The sequence below is a fragment of the Trichosurus vulpecula genome, chromosome 6 (genome assembly GCF_011100635.1).
Source record: "Trichosurus vulpecula isolate mTriVul1 chromosome 6, mTriVul1.pri, whole genome shotgun sequence".
Lineage (NCBI taxonomy): Eukaryota > Metazoa > Chordata > Mammalia > Diprotodontia > Phalangeridae > Trichosurus > Trichosurus vulpecula.
Window position 1 is genome coordinate 194904940 of NC_050578.1, and position 16286 is coordinate 194921225.

Sequence of the window (16286 nt, forward strand, 5' to 3'; positions counted from 1 at the left end):
CTTTAACAAGCTGGCAGGAATTCCAAGAATGCTACATGCTTAGGCAGTCACCGGAAAGTGCAGGGTGCTTAAGCCTGAAGGAAACAAAACTAGCAACAAGGTTAGCCAAAACAAAGGACAAAAAGAATAGACAAGTATGGACTATAATTCTTCAAATAAAATCATCTCAAGTTTGGTTGAGATTTCAGTTATGCAAAGATCCAACATCAGAGCCAAACTCAGGTGGGAAATGTTTCTTTTCAAAAGGAACATAATGAGGAAGCCAAGAGGATCCCACCCTAGATAGAGACTAAGATTGTCCTCCCAGCCTTTCCCCAAATGTACAAGTTTTCATCCGTTAATCACACAAGGTCACCTTCAGTCTGAGTGGCTTGTGGGCTTGCAGGAGCAGTTCTTATTTCCCTATTTCTCGTGTTATCAAGTCCTCTATACATTCTGTATAATTCATTGGTTGGAATTCCATCTATCATTTCAAAACCTACCCCTGCTCTCAATAAAGCAGTAAACATTTCTTTCCTTGTTACTCTCCTTTGGCGCCAAGTTTGCTGGTTATTCACCCTTCTCTCTCGAGGAGATCTATCCCTTCCCCAGTCACCTAAGTCATGTAACTGTAAAATCTTATTTATCACTGTTGTAAGACGGCTCCCTACTTCTCCAAGTAATAAATTCAAAATTAGTTGTTTATAAGCAGGGGGAGCTGTCCTAATTATTAAATTCCTATGAGGCAGTTCCATTGGATCATTGTAATATTTGTCTGCAGTTCCTATCATAATGGCAGTCTTCATTACCTCCTCCTTTAGTCTCATGATACAATCTCTAAGTGAATACCAGGGTCTGTGCTCAGTGGGCCACATAGAATCAGTAGCATATCTCTTATTGCATCCCACAGCGGCTAATGCCAACAGAGTAGTCCTGCTATCACCATCTCCTTGCTGATGATGTTCCCTAAAAGCTTGTTGAACTAGAGGATCATGGCTGATACCTATGAATCTCATGCAGTCTGTCCTATCTACTGATATTCCACTGGCCCCTTGATCACTGAGTCTTACCATCCAAGATATCAATGGTTCTCCTATTCTTTGGCTGAATCTACTCAAAATATCTGTGACCTCTTGCGGTGAGAAATCTTCCTGAATTTCCCTTGTAACTGAATCTTCACCTCGGGTTTCTGTCTTCCTCCTTTGTATGGGTCGAGCCCTTGTCTGATCATTTAACCATCTCCTATTCTCTGTGTGAGGCACATCCTGAACCCCAGTAGTGTTTTGTGCCTCAGCCCCTAACATTGTCTCATTCTCTCCCCACTCACTTCCTCTGCCACCATGGCTAGGACGAAGCAGGCAGTCAGGCTCTTTCTGGGCTCGGTTGAAATGCACTCTGGGCTTTTTTGGTCTCCTGTTGCTCTTAGCCACATTAATAGAAAAGTTCTCATTTGAGTCAGTTTGGTCTCCTGCTATCTGAGATTCCCCTTCTTCCTGTGGGGTAGGAGTGCCCCCATGTCTTTCACTTAATCTCAATCTTTCGTATACTAGCCGGTAGGCTGATAACACTATCCAGCTTTGCCTAGATAGTGATGCCCCTGACTGAATCCCAACTTCTCGTAAACACTTTTCCAAATCCCTAGGATCTCCTCTCCGTAGCCTTGGTTCCCAGTTTTCACAGGGTCCAGCTTTTTTAGCCAATTCTTTTGCTAGGGAGGAATAAAATGGATCCTCCCATCCTGGGATATTCATCTCTTCCTCTGGAATTGTTCTGCTTCTAAATAGAGATCTTATACCTAGCGATCCCATCCTGGTCGCCAAATGTATTAGGAGGGCAGAGTTTATAATCTCGAAGAGGATCATAAACATGTCTGAAACGTTCAGAACTGCCGGATATAAGAAACTCTCAAAGTAGAAGGCAGAAGAATCAAAACATTTATTTAGGCTCCACAGTAACCAACCCATGAACCAGCAACCCCATTTTGATATATTGATCAAAAGCTTCCAGGCCCAATAAGTACGCCTTGAAAGAGTAACCAGGAGGCTACAGAGAAGCATGATTGCGTAAAGCAAAATCATGTTTCCCCCTCTATGGTAATAAGATTACCCACTGGACTGAAGTCTTTGTTCAGCTTCCTCCCGTAGGTCAGCTCTGCTACTGGCAGCTCCTGCTTCAGCTGTGGCTGTGTCTGTAACTGTAGCTGTAACTGTCGCTGTAACTGTCGCTGTAACTGTCGCTGTAACTGTCTCTGGCTCCAACCGGAAAAGGAAGAGAGGATCTTCAAGCTGTCCTCTCCCCTCTTATAGAGTTTTTGACATCATCAAGCACCGCCTGAACGACCAGGGCCGATTGGTTCTTTACTTGGCCCCTCCCCCTAGCGTAGCCATCAACACCTCCCCTCAGCCAGCCCCATGACTCATCACACAGGAAGTTGTCTGCTTCCTGGAATGCTCTTTGGGCTTCCTGCCCCGGAAGAGCAAGCCACAGTGTCCAGAGGCTCAATGAGGTAAGCTGAGTCATTCAAAGAAAACAAAGGCCATTCTGGCTACACTCACAAAGGTAATTTGCTAGCCTGAAACCAACAACAATAATTCACATTTATGCAAAAATTACAAAGTGCTTTTCTGAAAACATCCCTGTAAGGTACGAGTATTTTTGTCTTCATTTTTCAGGTGAGGAAACTGAGGCTGAAAGAAGTTAAAATGATTTTGCCCACATATGAAAAGTGTTAGAGCCAAGATTCAAACCTAGGGCTCTAGAGTCCTGCCTCTACATCCAGAATTCTTTCCTTCTGCTTCTAGACTACATGCAAAACAGCATCTATCACTTTTTCAACATCTTTCCTCCTCTACCTGCTCCTCCCTCCTTTTTAAAGTCATGCCCCTGAGTATGTGATAAGATACAAAGGCTGCTTTTATTTCAATCAGAATTCTTTGAGAGATGTGAGAGAGAATTTGAGAATTAAATGAGAATTCTTTGAGCAAAAAGTAGAGGCACCATGTACTCCAGGAGGAAAAGCCTGGCCAGAGAGCCAGGAGCCGTGAGCTATGTCTCAACTTTAAATTTGTGATGTTGGGCAGGTTGCTTAACCCTTCTGGTCCTCACCTTCCTCATCTGTAAAACGGGACCACCACTTTGTTAAATACACAGGATTATTTCCAGAAGAAAATTATATAGTAGATGAAAAAGAGCTTTGAAGAATTGTAACTATAAGTTACCATCATCCATGGCCAGCAAATCATAGCCCTCCCCACCTCCCTTTCCTGTTTTATGTCTAGAGAGGGCCACTGTAAGGCCCACAATCCCTAAAAAAGCCTGAGGATTGGGAGAAGCCCCGAGAGACGATGACCAATACCATTGTTACTTCTATGGGTAAGGATAATGCTTTTAATCCACCGTTAATTCTGGAGGCCACGAGGATGTGCAATAAGTTCTTTTGCCTTCTGTGCTCAACCAGGGCTAGATTCCCAGGGCTTTTGATATCGAGAAACAGCATCAGTAGCAACAAGGCAGAGCAAGTTCTCTAAATGTTTTATTTGAAAATTTTGACTTTGTGGCCCCCTGGTGTATGTATACAGGTAAGTAAAGACAAGCTATATAAAGTAATCAGAGGTACTTGGGGAGGAAAGCATTAATAACTGGAAGAATCAGGAAAGATTTCTTCTAGGAAGTGGGCTATGGGAGCCAGGGATTCCAAGGAGGTGGAAACGAGATAGGAAGGCATAGAGGTGGGAAATGAGTATCATATGTTGCTAACATCAGTAAATAGGGTAGCTAGGTGGCTCAATGGATAGAGCTCTGGGCCTGGAGTCAGGAAGACCTGAGTTCAAATCTGACCTCAGGTACTTACTATGTAACCCTGGACAAGTCACTTAACCCTGTTTGCCTCAGTTTCCTCATCTATCAAATGAGCTGGAGAAGGAAATGGCAAACCACTCCAGTATCTTTGCCAAGAAAACCTCAAATGGGGTCATAAAGGATTGGACACAATTAAATAATAATAACACCGATACCCAACAAGAATAAACCAATTTGCTGCCTATGTCAAAGAAGACCCCAAGAGAAGGACTGGTTTGATCCAGATCATATAGGTCAAAAATGGTGGAGTCTAGGTCTCTTTTACTCCAAAGACATCACACTTTCTTCTCTTCCTGATTACCATGGACCTTCCCAGAAATAACTGATCACCTTGAGGAAGCAGAGAAAAGGGTTGTCCTCATAAGTGGAAGGGAACTTTTATCCACTTAAGATCAACAATCTTTCCAAAGGAATGAATCACCCACATGCTATAGATCATCAAAAAGCCAGGACTATAGCTCACCACCCCCTAATTAGCTCAGGCAGGGCAGGGGTGGGTAATGGATGGGATGCTCTGGCTTTTAGCCTCATTGTGCTTTTTCCAAAGGAATTGTTTTGCCCTTCATAAAACCAAAGCACTTGCATTTACTCAAAAGGGATTATGTTTGCTGAACGCTGGGATGCATTAGGACAGTTCATTAGTTACTGCCTTTCAGAAGGGGGCACCAAGGTCCTATTATTGAAAGGATCATTTGGTAGGAGGCTCTGAGAATAAATCCAGTGCTGGGGAGTCAGACATCCACCTACTCTTTGAAAAATGGACCTTTTCTAGGAGAGTGTGTGCCCAGGCCTGGAAATAGCGTAAGATCGGGTGGCTTAAACAGCGAGAACTTTGAATCTTGTGGGAGTACCTTGACTTTCACAGTGAATGTGAACAAAAGATTAAATCTGCTTTCTCCCGTATTTGGGAAAATCAAGATGGATGGGTACAGAATTGGAAGACGGCCCTCCCCTTTTCAGGAGCCTACATTGTCTAATGCAGTTAATGACAGATGACAAAACTTCCTTTTTCAGCTGCTTCTATTGTTTATACGTTTACTGAAACAGATCCGGCAGTTTTGAGAAGCAGAGAAACATCGAAAACGTGTCAATAAACCTCAAGATCATGCAATTATAGCTTTAGAAGTGGAAATGGCCTTAGAGGTCGAGTCCAACTCTCATTTACAAATGAGGAAACTGAGATCCAGTGAGGCTAGAATGATTTGCTCATGGTCAGTAGAAGAAGCAAGCCTCAAATCTAGGTTCTTTGACTCAGTCTTATGTTCTATTATGTCTAAGTACTTCCCCTCTGGGCAGCTAGGTGGCGCAGTGGATAGAGCACAGGGCCTGGAGTCAGAAAGATTCATCTTCCTGAGTTCAAATCCAGCCTCAGACACTTACTAGCTAGGTGACCCTGGGCAAGTCACTTAACCCTGTTTGCCTCAGTTTCCTCATCTGTAAAATGAGCTGGAGACAGAAATGGCAAACCACTCCAGTATCTTTGCCAAGAAAACTCCAAATGAGGTCACACAAGGTCAGACATAAATGAAAAGTGATTGAACAACTACTTCCCTTTCCCTCCCAATGACTCATGAATTGACAGTTGCTGTTAGAAAATATTTAAGCATAAGATATGAATATATATGCATAAATATATGCTAGAGACAGAGACATATAGAGACAGTGACAGAGAGAGTACTACACAGTGGAAAAAGATTTGGAAGAACTATAAATTGCATAAAGGATGCCAATCTACATTGGTAAGGAGAATTTCTTCATTGAGAATTCCTATACCAATAAATCACAAATCCAACCAAATAAAAATTCATATATGTATTCTATGGTCCAGAGACCCCAAGCCATGGGTTTATACAAATGAGGATGACCTCTCACAGCTACCTCAAAATATCATAATTCTCTTTGGCTTATTATACCCCTTACCAGAGTTTATTTTGGGAAAATATCTGAATAGAGCTCGTCTAGATGTCTAGAAGTGTAGGTAAAATTTTTCTCCAAATCTCATAAAAACATCCTCAATAACAATACATTGTGTTAGGTACAGAGTATTCCTTTATTCTAGTCCACAGAAATTACCAAGAAAAAAGCCAAAGGGCTTCCAGAAGTCCATAAGTTATTTCATTCTCCACCCTCTTCAGTGACTCCAAGATCCTAAAGTGCTCCATTCTTACAGAGATGCACTGGTTTAAACTCTTCTTCTGAAAGGAAACAAATTTGGGACTGAAAAGAATCCTTCTGGTAAGAATCATAGGATACTCACTCCCTACAGCCAGGCCTGGGTAATAATGATCACTATAACTTGCATTTCTTTAGTGTTTGTTATGCTTTCCTCTTAAACCTATGACATAGGTGGTAAAAGAATTATTATTGTCCCCTTTTCATAGAAGAGGAAACTGAGTCTCAAAGAGAAGTGACTGCACAGCCCGCTCTGACTCCTCTCCCCACCCTCTGTATTCATATGTAATCATTCTATGATTAGGAGTCCCTTTGTAAGAGAAATTCACTTGAACCTGCTATACAGGCTGTACCCTGGCATTCTGGTGAGGCACCTTTCATGATGGATGGGTGGATAGATGGATAGATAGATAATTTACTAAGGGCTCACTATTGCCAGACACCATGTTGAGAGGTGAGAATACAAATTAAAGCAAACAGACAGACCCTACCCTCAAGGAGTAAATTATATTCCACTGGGGGAAGAGAACATGCTCAGTGTTGCTGGAAAGTGTTGGGGGGAGGCAAGGAGAAGGCTACCTGAAGGGGGCAAGACTGTTGGTGAGGAGGAGAAGTCCAGAGAGTTAGTCAAGCTGCTAAAATGGTGGTCCTGACTAGGTAGTCACCAATGAGGAGACTCTGGCCTTTGGCCAGAGGTTTCTGGTCATGAAGTCTTAGGGTGCTACCCTAGAAGGAAAAGCACTTGGCGATACTAGAAAGACAATTTCTTTTTCATGAGACCCTCACCCTTTTTATAACTCAGAGCAGTAGTGGAGTGCAAGTCTAGTTTCCTGGATCCTTATACTTCGGCTTTTAGTTCTTTACTGCTCCTCCAACTTTGACAGTCATGTGTATGTTCAATTCTGAAATGATCTTCTCAGATCATGCAGTTTTTCAATTTTCAGCTGCCATCTCTAAGGCCAAGAGGCAAGGTCACCACCTCCCTAGAACTCTCAATACTTTCCCACTGACCCAGCTACTGCCATCCCTTGGGCCAAGGGGCTGCCATTTTTCGTCTCCTCTCCCAGTTGGTTCCTCTCTCCATGGCTGGCACATTTATGGTTGAGAGCATGTGGCTCTCAGGTACCCTGTCCTAAGGAAGCCATTTTTGGTTCCTTGAAGTGGCCCTAGAGACTGAGACTAATCATTTAGGAGACTCTAAAGAATACATCTTTGCCTTGTAGGAATAGACAAAGATCCCTAGCAAAAACTTACCAAATTTTAAGCTCATCAAGTTAATTATGGAACTCATTGATTAGGCTCCTGTGTAGTACAATATCAGATAGGGTATGATTATCTCTCTTCTTTCTTCTTCTTCTTTCTTCTTCCTCCTCCTCCTCCTCTCTCTACCATTTTGTGTCTCCTTTTCCCCTTTGAAGCTGCCCTTGAGCTTCTTTTTAGCCTGAATCCACCTGGGTGAGAATGCACAAGTGGGAAGTACACTGACCATAAAACAGAGGATGCTGAGAAACGGTGCTGAACTTAGAATCTGGGGACCCAGGCTCGAATTCCCACCCTGACACTTACCAGCTGTATGACCTTGAATAAATAACTTCTTTCTGAAACTCAGTTTTCTCCTCTACAAAATGGAGGTGACAATACTTATATTACCTATGGCATAGGGTTGTGAGGAAGTCATGATAAACACTATAGAAATGCAAGTTTTTGTGATCATTATTACCCAAGCCCCAGCTGGAAGGAGTAAGTATTCTGCAGTTCTTACCAGAAGTGACCTGCTGGGGTGGCCCACTGTGTACAAGCTCCCTGTAGCCAGAGCCAGCACAGTGCCAACAGCAGAAGTTTGCAAAATGGGAAGAAAGGAAGGAATGAGGACAAAGATATCTGTTGTATCCTCCAACCAAATCAGCCAGGTCCAACCATGCAAGGACCTGGTCCATAGTCAAGTGGGATTCTCTTTAGTAATTTTACTTTTAACTTGGAACCCCAGTATGGTAGCCTTTCCTGTACCTCCAGCACCTGGATTTTCTTTTGTTGTCATTGTTAAAAACTTTGATAGGTACAAACCATGACTCTTTGTACTTTGAGCCTGTGAGGGAACAAATGAATCTTAGCTAGGACCAAACTGGATTTTCTGTTAGAGAGAATAGCTTGCTGTTTTGGGGTCATTTATTTATTTATTTATTGTTTATTAAACAGGAGCAGAAATTTCTAATGCTGTATTGAAGCTAGGCCTATGTGAGTAACCATCTGACAGAATCCCTTCTTAGAATCTTCTGCTGTCCAGTTTCTATCTGCCCTTTTTAGAGGTTCCAGTTTGAATAATACTTTAAATATGTTTGTAATGGTGAATTTCTCTGTCCAGGAGACAGGACTTACACACTCGCAGATTCCTAGGAGTGGTTTTCTGCTTGGGGTGATGGGTAGGGGAGTAATACCCTGGATATTTGACAACATCTCTACTTATATTGGCACTTACTGCTATTTTTTTGGAATGGGAATAATGCACATTCATTAGCTACTTCCTCCAAGTTATTGCACTGAAGAAAAAAGTATATTTATCTAGGCATCCTTTAGGATATTAGGAGCTAGCCAAAAGGAAAGGGAGAGAGAGAGACAGAGAGGAGAAGAAGAAGGAGGAGGAGGAGAAGGAGAAGAGAGAAAGAAAGAAGGAAATAAAGAAAAAGAAGGAAAGAAATAAGGAAAAAAAAGTAGAGAAGTAAGGAAAGGAGGGAGGAAAGGAAGAAAGGAGAAAAGGAGGAAGGGAAGAAAGGAAGGAAGGACAAGGAAAGAAATAAAAAAGAATTTAAGGAAAAATAATTTATGGAGGTTGTTTTTATTTTCTAGAAATTAAGACTGCCTATGTCCTCTCACACTTGCAAATCCCAGAGACATCATATATATGTATTTGCCCATTGTGAGGGATAGAGATATAAGTATTTCACTTTTGTTAGGCCTTGTTTTTCTAAAACACTCATTTAGTTAAAAAATTATCTCTTGTTAGAGAATGACTAGTTTTCTTCACACATACACACACTCACACACACTCACACACACACACACACACACACACACACACACACACTCACACACACTTCAAGAACAGCTTTGGTGGTAAGCAAAATAGGGCTCTTTACTCTCCCAATAATAGTTAATAGTAAAAGCTAACACTATAGCACTTACTAACTTCCAGGCGTTGTGCTAAGTGTTTTCTAATTATCTCTTTGGATCCCGTCAGCATCCAAGACCACCTCTTTCTTTTTAGACACCCTGTTTTCCAGAGCTAAGGCCTAGCAAACGAGCTGTGCTCTAAGCTTGGCATAACAACAATCCTTTGCATTCACCCTCTGGATGAACTTTGCTGCAACTAAATCGTAGAACTGGTGGTCCCAGAGCTCGGACAAGCACCAACAGGTCCAGACATGAAGCCCTGCCATGAATGGACCTTGCCTTACTGTTGCAGTTGGGCCTCATTGCTGTTGCTACACTCCACTGTTTGATTTTTTATCTAGCCACAGATACATAAATCAGGGTTTAGCCCCACTGCCTCGGGTCTCCTAGTAGAGGAGGCCCCAACACACATGTCTAGTTTTTCTCTCCCAATGGAATAAAGAAAGCTTTTTGCTTTTAATCTGTGTGTGTTCTTTGGTATTTTTAGAGTTAACCGTGGTTGCAAAAGCTCTGTGACTCTTTGGTCATTTGCTACCAGAGTTGACAATCCTCACAACAATCCTGGGAGTTATCAAAGGTGTTATTACTGTCCTCATTTCACAAACGATGAAATGGGCAGACAGAGGTTAAGTGACTTACCCAGGGTCACACAGGTAGGAAGTGTCCAAGGCTGGATCTGAGAGCTCAGATCTTCCTAACTCCATGTCCTGCACTCTACGCACTGCTCCACCTACTGATATATCGGGCATGCCACTTTGCTCTACTTGCCACCAAGAGAAGCTGTGAAGCTGAAATGCAAGAACACGTATGGATTTGTCAATGGCCTCTTTTAGACTATTGGAAACCTTGAAGGAGGATGCTGGGAAAGAACAGAATTACTCTCTATTCCCAAGGACAAATCTAAGGTAACGTCATTATCACAGGGAGGAGAAAATGTAAAAGCAAGAGACTTTCTAGAGAAAGGTCTGGTTGATGGCTCTCCCCAATGCCTATGCTTCTTGAAGGTGGCGCAGCAGGAAGTGGGAGGGGTTGGCATGAGATGGGAGGGGCAGAAGGATAAGAGAGAGAGATTTCTTCCCTGATTTTCTAAGCCTCATAATTTCCTTGTTCAGCTACTAAAATGCTCTAGTATGATTTTCTTCACTTAAACCTCCAATTCCACCCCACACACACCCCACTCCATTCACTTACAATGCACCAGTTTTTAAAAAGCTGATTGAAATCAAGTACAGACAAAATTTACATGACAATAGGAAGAGGTTCAAAATCATGTTCTGAACTTTTGAATGAAATTGCATCTCAGTTTCTGGAAAATCCTGCTCATTAGGAATCTTGCAAAATTCTAATCTGGTTTCTAATCAGGTCAAAAGAACCTGTTTGGGGAGGAGGAGAATTTTATTTTTTTACTCAGTTTGGTTTGGGCAGCAACGAGACATCTCAGCAGCATTGCATACCATGGATGCGTGACATTTTACTGAAAAGATTAAGCTTCTGGCTAGGAATCTCATGACTTGTTCTAGTTTTGTTTGAGTCTTGCTTGTCTTGGAAAGGTTCTTGGGAAACGAATGGCCCTACCTTCATTGAATTTGCTTGTGGCTTACTTTGGATATTGTCTCATTCTAATCCCTGCTTGTTGGAAGGGAGCCTGTGTCCAGAGTCACCAACTACCACTTTCATGGATTGTCATGACGTTCGTCCCTGACTGCTTTTCTTATATATGGCTTCTGATCAGATAATAATAATTAATAATAATAAGCATTTGTAGGGAATTTGAAGGTTTATAAAGCGCTTTACAAATATTATTTTATCCTCACAACAGCCCTGGGAGGTAGGTGCCATTATTATCCACTTTTTACAGATGAGAAAACTGAGGCAAAAAAGATGCTAAATGACTCACCTAGAGTCTGAGTGTTTGACGTCAAATTTGAACTGAGATCTTCTTGACTGCTGGTCCAATTCCCTGTGCCACAGATATTAGGATGTGGGGGAGATGGTAATCAGATTTCTTCCCCATTCCTCTGAGCCTGAATCACCACTTGTTTCACTAAAAAGGAATGCTGATTCTGGAACCAGAAGACGTGGGTTCGAATCCTGGTCATATTGCTTACTGCCTGTATGTCTCTGAGAAAGTCACTGAACTTCTCTATGTGCATTTTCTCATCTATAAATAATAAAGACATGGTCCAAGACAGCCTCTACGGTCCTTCCGAGTCCTAAATCCTTTGATATGATAGACTACGAACTAATCTGAGCTCTAGACAAAGTAGTGATCTTCCAGAAGCCTCTGGGCCTAGCATAGTGCCTGGCATGTGGTGGCCACTTACTAAATACTTGTTGATTGATCATGCCTCAGCCTGGTTGGAGTGGGGAGTGGACTGGGAGAAGGGAAGGGTCATCGCCTTGAACTTTGAACTCTCCATTTGTTTACAGCACAATTCAACCTCAGGGTCACTTCTCAAAATAGAGTCAGGGTGATAGGGTCCTTAGGAACCATGAATAATACAGAGATTTTTTTTTTTTTATCCCAGTCTTTGGTCCCTACAGATTAGATTAAGGTTGGCCTCCCTCCGCCGGACCTTCTGCTGTTCACTGAGCCTGGAATGTCATGGATCACCTAACTTTGTGAACTGCTCCAGGCAATAACAGAGGCCACCTAATGTGGGTTTGGAGTTATTTTCTTCCTATGCTATTGTCCCGGGGCATAAGTGGTCAGTGTGTTCAAAGGAGGCAACTACAGAGGGAGTTATCTCAAAAAGGAACAGCGAGCTCTGGGTCCTCGTCATCATCATAATGGACAAATGATACCTGAGTGCCTGCTCTTTGATATGTGGGCTAGCTGAAAGAGAGGCCACGTAACATATAAAGAGATGAATTCAAGGTAGCCCAAGCTAGGTATCAGGAGGATGTTATAATACCTTCTACAGAAAAACCCAAGAAAGGGTGGAGTCAGAAAAAGAAAAGGATTCTGGGGAAGGGACCCAGGTAGGATACAAATTATATCTGTTCTCTTACCACTACACCCACCCCATAGGAAAATGTGTCTATTTTTAAAATTAAATTAAAATTAAACATGTTAAAGTTAAAATTAGAATTAAAAAAGAAATTTGAGGGAGAAAAAAATTTTAAAACACCCCTCCCCCAACTCATACTCCTCTTCCCATTCACATACCTTTGGAATTCTTGGGAACTCTTAGAAAATTAGACCCTGTTCAAGAAAGTATGCTTCTGATAGATGAGTAGGAACTTGAAGGAAAAAAAAAAACAAACCATGAGATAGAGCATTCTAGGCAGGGGGAAAAGTGTGAGCAGGAACATTTATAGGCAAGAACGAGTCCAGTGTTTTTTAGGGAAAAAATGATTACTCCAGTTTGGTTGGGCTTGAGAGCTGGTGAAGGGGACTTGTAATGTTCTATGAAAAAGTCATAGAACTTTAGAGTTGTGAAGGATTTCAGATGTCATGGTTAAGGCTCAGTGCTCGATCCACTGTGCCACCTAAAGTTAACTGCCATTGAAGACCTGACTTATTCAATATTTGATTTTCCAGAAGGTCCTCTGGCCATGTACATCACCACTGCAATGGTTCCATGATCTCGCTAGTGATCAGCCTTCTTATCCTATTCAATGCCCACCCAGGCCTTGCCCTAAGGCACACCACCCCCCCCAGTCCCGAGGCCCCTTCCTCAGGTTCTTTTCTAATATTTCGTGGCTATCTCTGTCGTCCTTCACTTTCAAGCCACACAGGGCTAAAAACAAAACAAAAAAAAAAAAACCAAGCCCCAAAAGTGGCTTCAGAGACCTTCGGCTGTCAGACTCACCTTGAAGTGGAAGGGGGCTTTAAGAGGCGAGAAAAGGTGAAGTTGGAAGCAGAGATTTGCTATTGACTCCCACCCTCCCCAGAAGGCTCATCCCTCCCCTGAGTTTCATCTGACCTTTCCCTCAGGTATAACTTTAGTGAAGGAAGGCATCCTGTCCAATTGGTGCCAGGTTTTACCACTTGACATCTTAAACCACCAAAGCAACAGGATGTTGTCTTGCCGGGTCACTAGATGTCCCTTTCTGTTTGTTATTCTTTCAGTAATGTGCTTTTCTGCCCTCTTCCTTGACATCCCCCCACGCCCCCAGATGACCTGCCTAGTCCACAGGATCCTGGATAGTGTTTGCTGCTGAGTCACCCTGGGCAGCCTCCAACAGAGGAAGTGAGATGCCCCCCTTCCCATTTGGTGTGACCTAGGAAATGGACCTTCTTCTCTCCAGTGGGAGAAACCTAAAGCCATGATCTTCAAGACTATTTCTATTCTGGAAAAAAAGGACCCTTTATTTGAAGGGGAAACTTCCAAAAGAAACACAGAAAGATGTTTGTGGGAATGGTAGATTATTTGAAAAATTCCAGTATTTCCAAATTACACTTCCTGTGGTCTCTGAACTTTTACAGCAAATTCACCTCCTTTTCCCACATTATACACATCCTTTTTTTTTTTAATGGAACCTGTGATTTCAACATTATGGGAACTCCTAGTGAGTAAACTTCCTCAGCTAATACAGGTCAGCACCTCCTCAGTAACTTAGTTTTGAGAGTTACCTAAAGGCAGAGAAAGAAATAGTGACTTGTCCAAGGACACATCAACAACACATGGCAGAAACTTCATGGCACAGTGGATAGAGAGCTGGGCCTGGAGTCAGGAACAGCAGAGTTCAAATCCAGCCTCAGTCACTTACTAGCTGTGTGATCCTGGGCAAGTCACTTAACCTCTGTTTGACTCAGTCTCCTCACCTGTAAAATAGAGTTGTGAAGATTGGTTGACTTAATATTGAGTACACATAAAGGTGCCTGTGATCCACAGGACTTCTTCATTTTATTCATTTAACAAACATTTCATAACTGCCTGCTATGTGCAGGTACCTGTACCTGGCAGGCTCGTGGGAGAAACAAAGTTTATGAAGGTTGGGCTCCCATCCTAAAGTGTCTCACAATCCAGCAGAGAAGGTGTCACTTGTATGCAAATGGACCTGCAGGGAGCTGATTAGGTTGGAGGGTGAGAAGACTTTGTTTAGAGCCTCTGTATGGACTTAGACATTCATACCTCTTCAAGGATCAGACATCTTAAGTCTCATCAGCCAGAAATGAATTGTGAGCTTGTGATCTTGGAAGATGGAGTCAGTTTTCTGAGTTCAGCCCATAAGACGAAGGCTTGATCGCCTTTTTGTCCTGTTCAGAGAACCACAGAGAGATGGGCATGAGTCAGAGATCTGACTTTAGGATCTGAAGTGATATCTGTGAACCCACTGACTAAACCCACCTCTGCCCAAGAGATGGGACAGTGGAAGATTTTAAGAGTTCCAGGTTGCACAGTTTGTGGACACTGGGTATCTGCTCCCAGCCGTGATAGAGAAGCATGCTTGCTCCTATCACGCAGCCCCAGGGGAGGGGAGCTTATAGCTCAAGGGTGAAAATTTTCTCAGTCTTTGCCTTCTGGTAAGAGAAGAGGGAGTTCCTGACGAGCATCAGCCTCAAGGTTGCTTCTAACACTCTCAAGATTGAGAGTTCTAGGATCCATGCTTTTAGAGGCAAAAGGGGAAGTATCTGCATTGTGTCAGCTTCTTGAAGAGAAGAAAATTGTACATGTGACCCCAAAACCAGAGGAGCACAGGGGGCTGAGACACAACACAACAGACTGAAAAGTACTCTTTCTGCTATTTCCATCAGTTATTTGGTCTGTCCAATAGGAAGGAGGAGTTTGCTTATCTAGTGACCCAAGGTCCTTTTCTCCTTTCCAGGGAGAGTATGGGAGAATAGCTAAGCTATAAGGTGGAAGGTCTTGATTTGTGCCTGTGGTGAAAGTAGGACGCACCAGCGGGCTGTCAGAAGTTTACCTGGAAGCACTGGAATCACTACAGCAACCACCGTTAAGCCCAAAAGTATTTCTTCAACCATTCTCCAAATAGCCATGCCTGCCCCCAACAATAACCACAGCTCCGTATCACAACCCATTACTATCAGCCGGAGAACCTCACACCTCCCGGTTGTTGTCATTGTTGAGAATGCCAGTTCTTCCTCTCTTTCCACATCCTGAACAAGAACTTTTACTCTTCCCTGGAAAATCCCAGCTCTTCCTACTACCGAGAATTAAAGAATGCTGTTAATGGTCTGCTGTGGCAGACACACACAAACCAGGCACTTGTGACTTTTTACCTGCTCCAATCTGGACCATATCCTGGTCTTCCAAATGGGCAGCATCACAGCCAGTGAAGGACAGAAGCTGTTTGCTGAGAATATGAAGAAAAGCTATGTATACAACCTTTTTCTTCATCAGATAGAATTGTCTGTGAGGGGAATTCTAAAGCCTGAATCTTCTGTGCCTGGCTATGGCATTGCTTTGATGGTGATAATCTATAGTCTGCTTGCTTTGGCAATTTTCCCTCGCTGCCCTGGGGTATCTCAGGTCCTCTGGAAACACTGTGGACAGCTAGAGACCTTCCCATCCCAGGACTCTTACCATCCCGTGAGCAAATACCCCCCTTTACTATAGCCATGGACAATATGCGTCCCCAGGCAGCACCAGACTCAGCCCCTATGAAGAGATCTCTCCAGGAAATGGTGGCAAAAGCCTCTCTTATGCAAATGTGGCCACTTCTGCTAATGTGTATGGGCATGGTGCCAGCTGTGCCAAGGCCTGAGCACTGTTGGGGGCACTTCCTCCATTTCTTGGCTTCCACCTCTCCCCCTCCTGGGAGGGAGATCAAGAAGGCTGAGTGGGTGGTGTCTTCAGGGCCCCTTCTCTGGAGGCACCTTTGACACAGCCCCCATAATAAACTTCCCAATGATGGTGCCAGAGCCTGCCTGCTGCTGTCCCACTCCCATACTCTGTTCCAAAGGACAGCGATGCCTTCTGGCAGATAATGGAACTAGAGTGGATTGAAGAGGAGTGAGAGGGAAAGAACCTGCGTGTGACTGAATAAAACTGATGACCCCCACAAAAAAAAAGACGAAGGAATCACGAGCTATCTACATCATGACTTTTTTGGAGAGAATTTTGCTGGCCGTCTCCTTGTGCTTTATACTAGTAACCTAACTTGGTTTCCCTTCAAACCACCAGGCAATGGTCCAAGTG

The 16286-nt window shown here is 43.1% G+C and overlaps 1 pseudogene; it reads left to right on the forward strand.

Annotated features, from left to right (window-relative positions):
* Positions 1-9984: 9984 nt before the first annotated feature.
* LOC118854874 lies at positions 9985-15852 on the forward strand (annotated as a pseudogene).
* Positions 15853-16286: the final 434 nt, after the last annotated feature.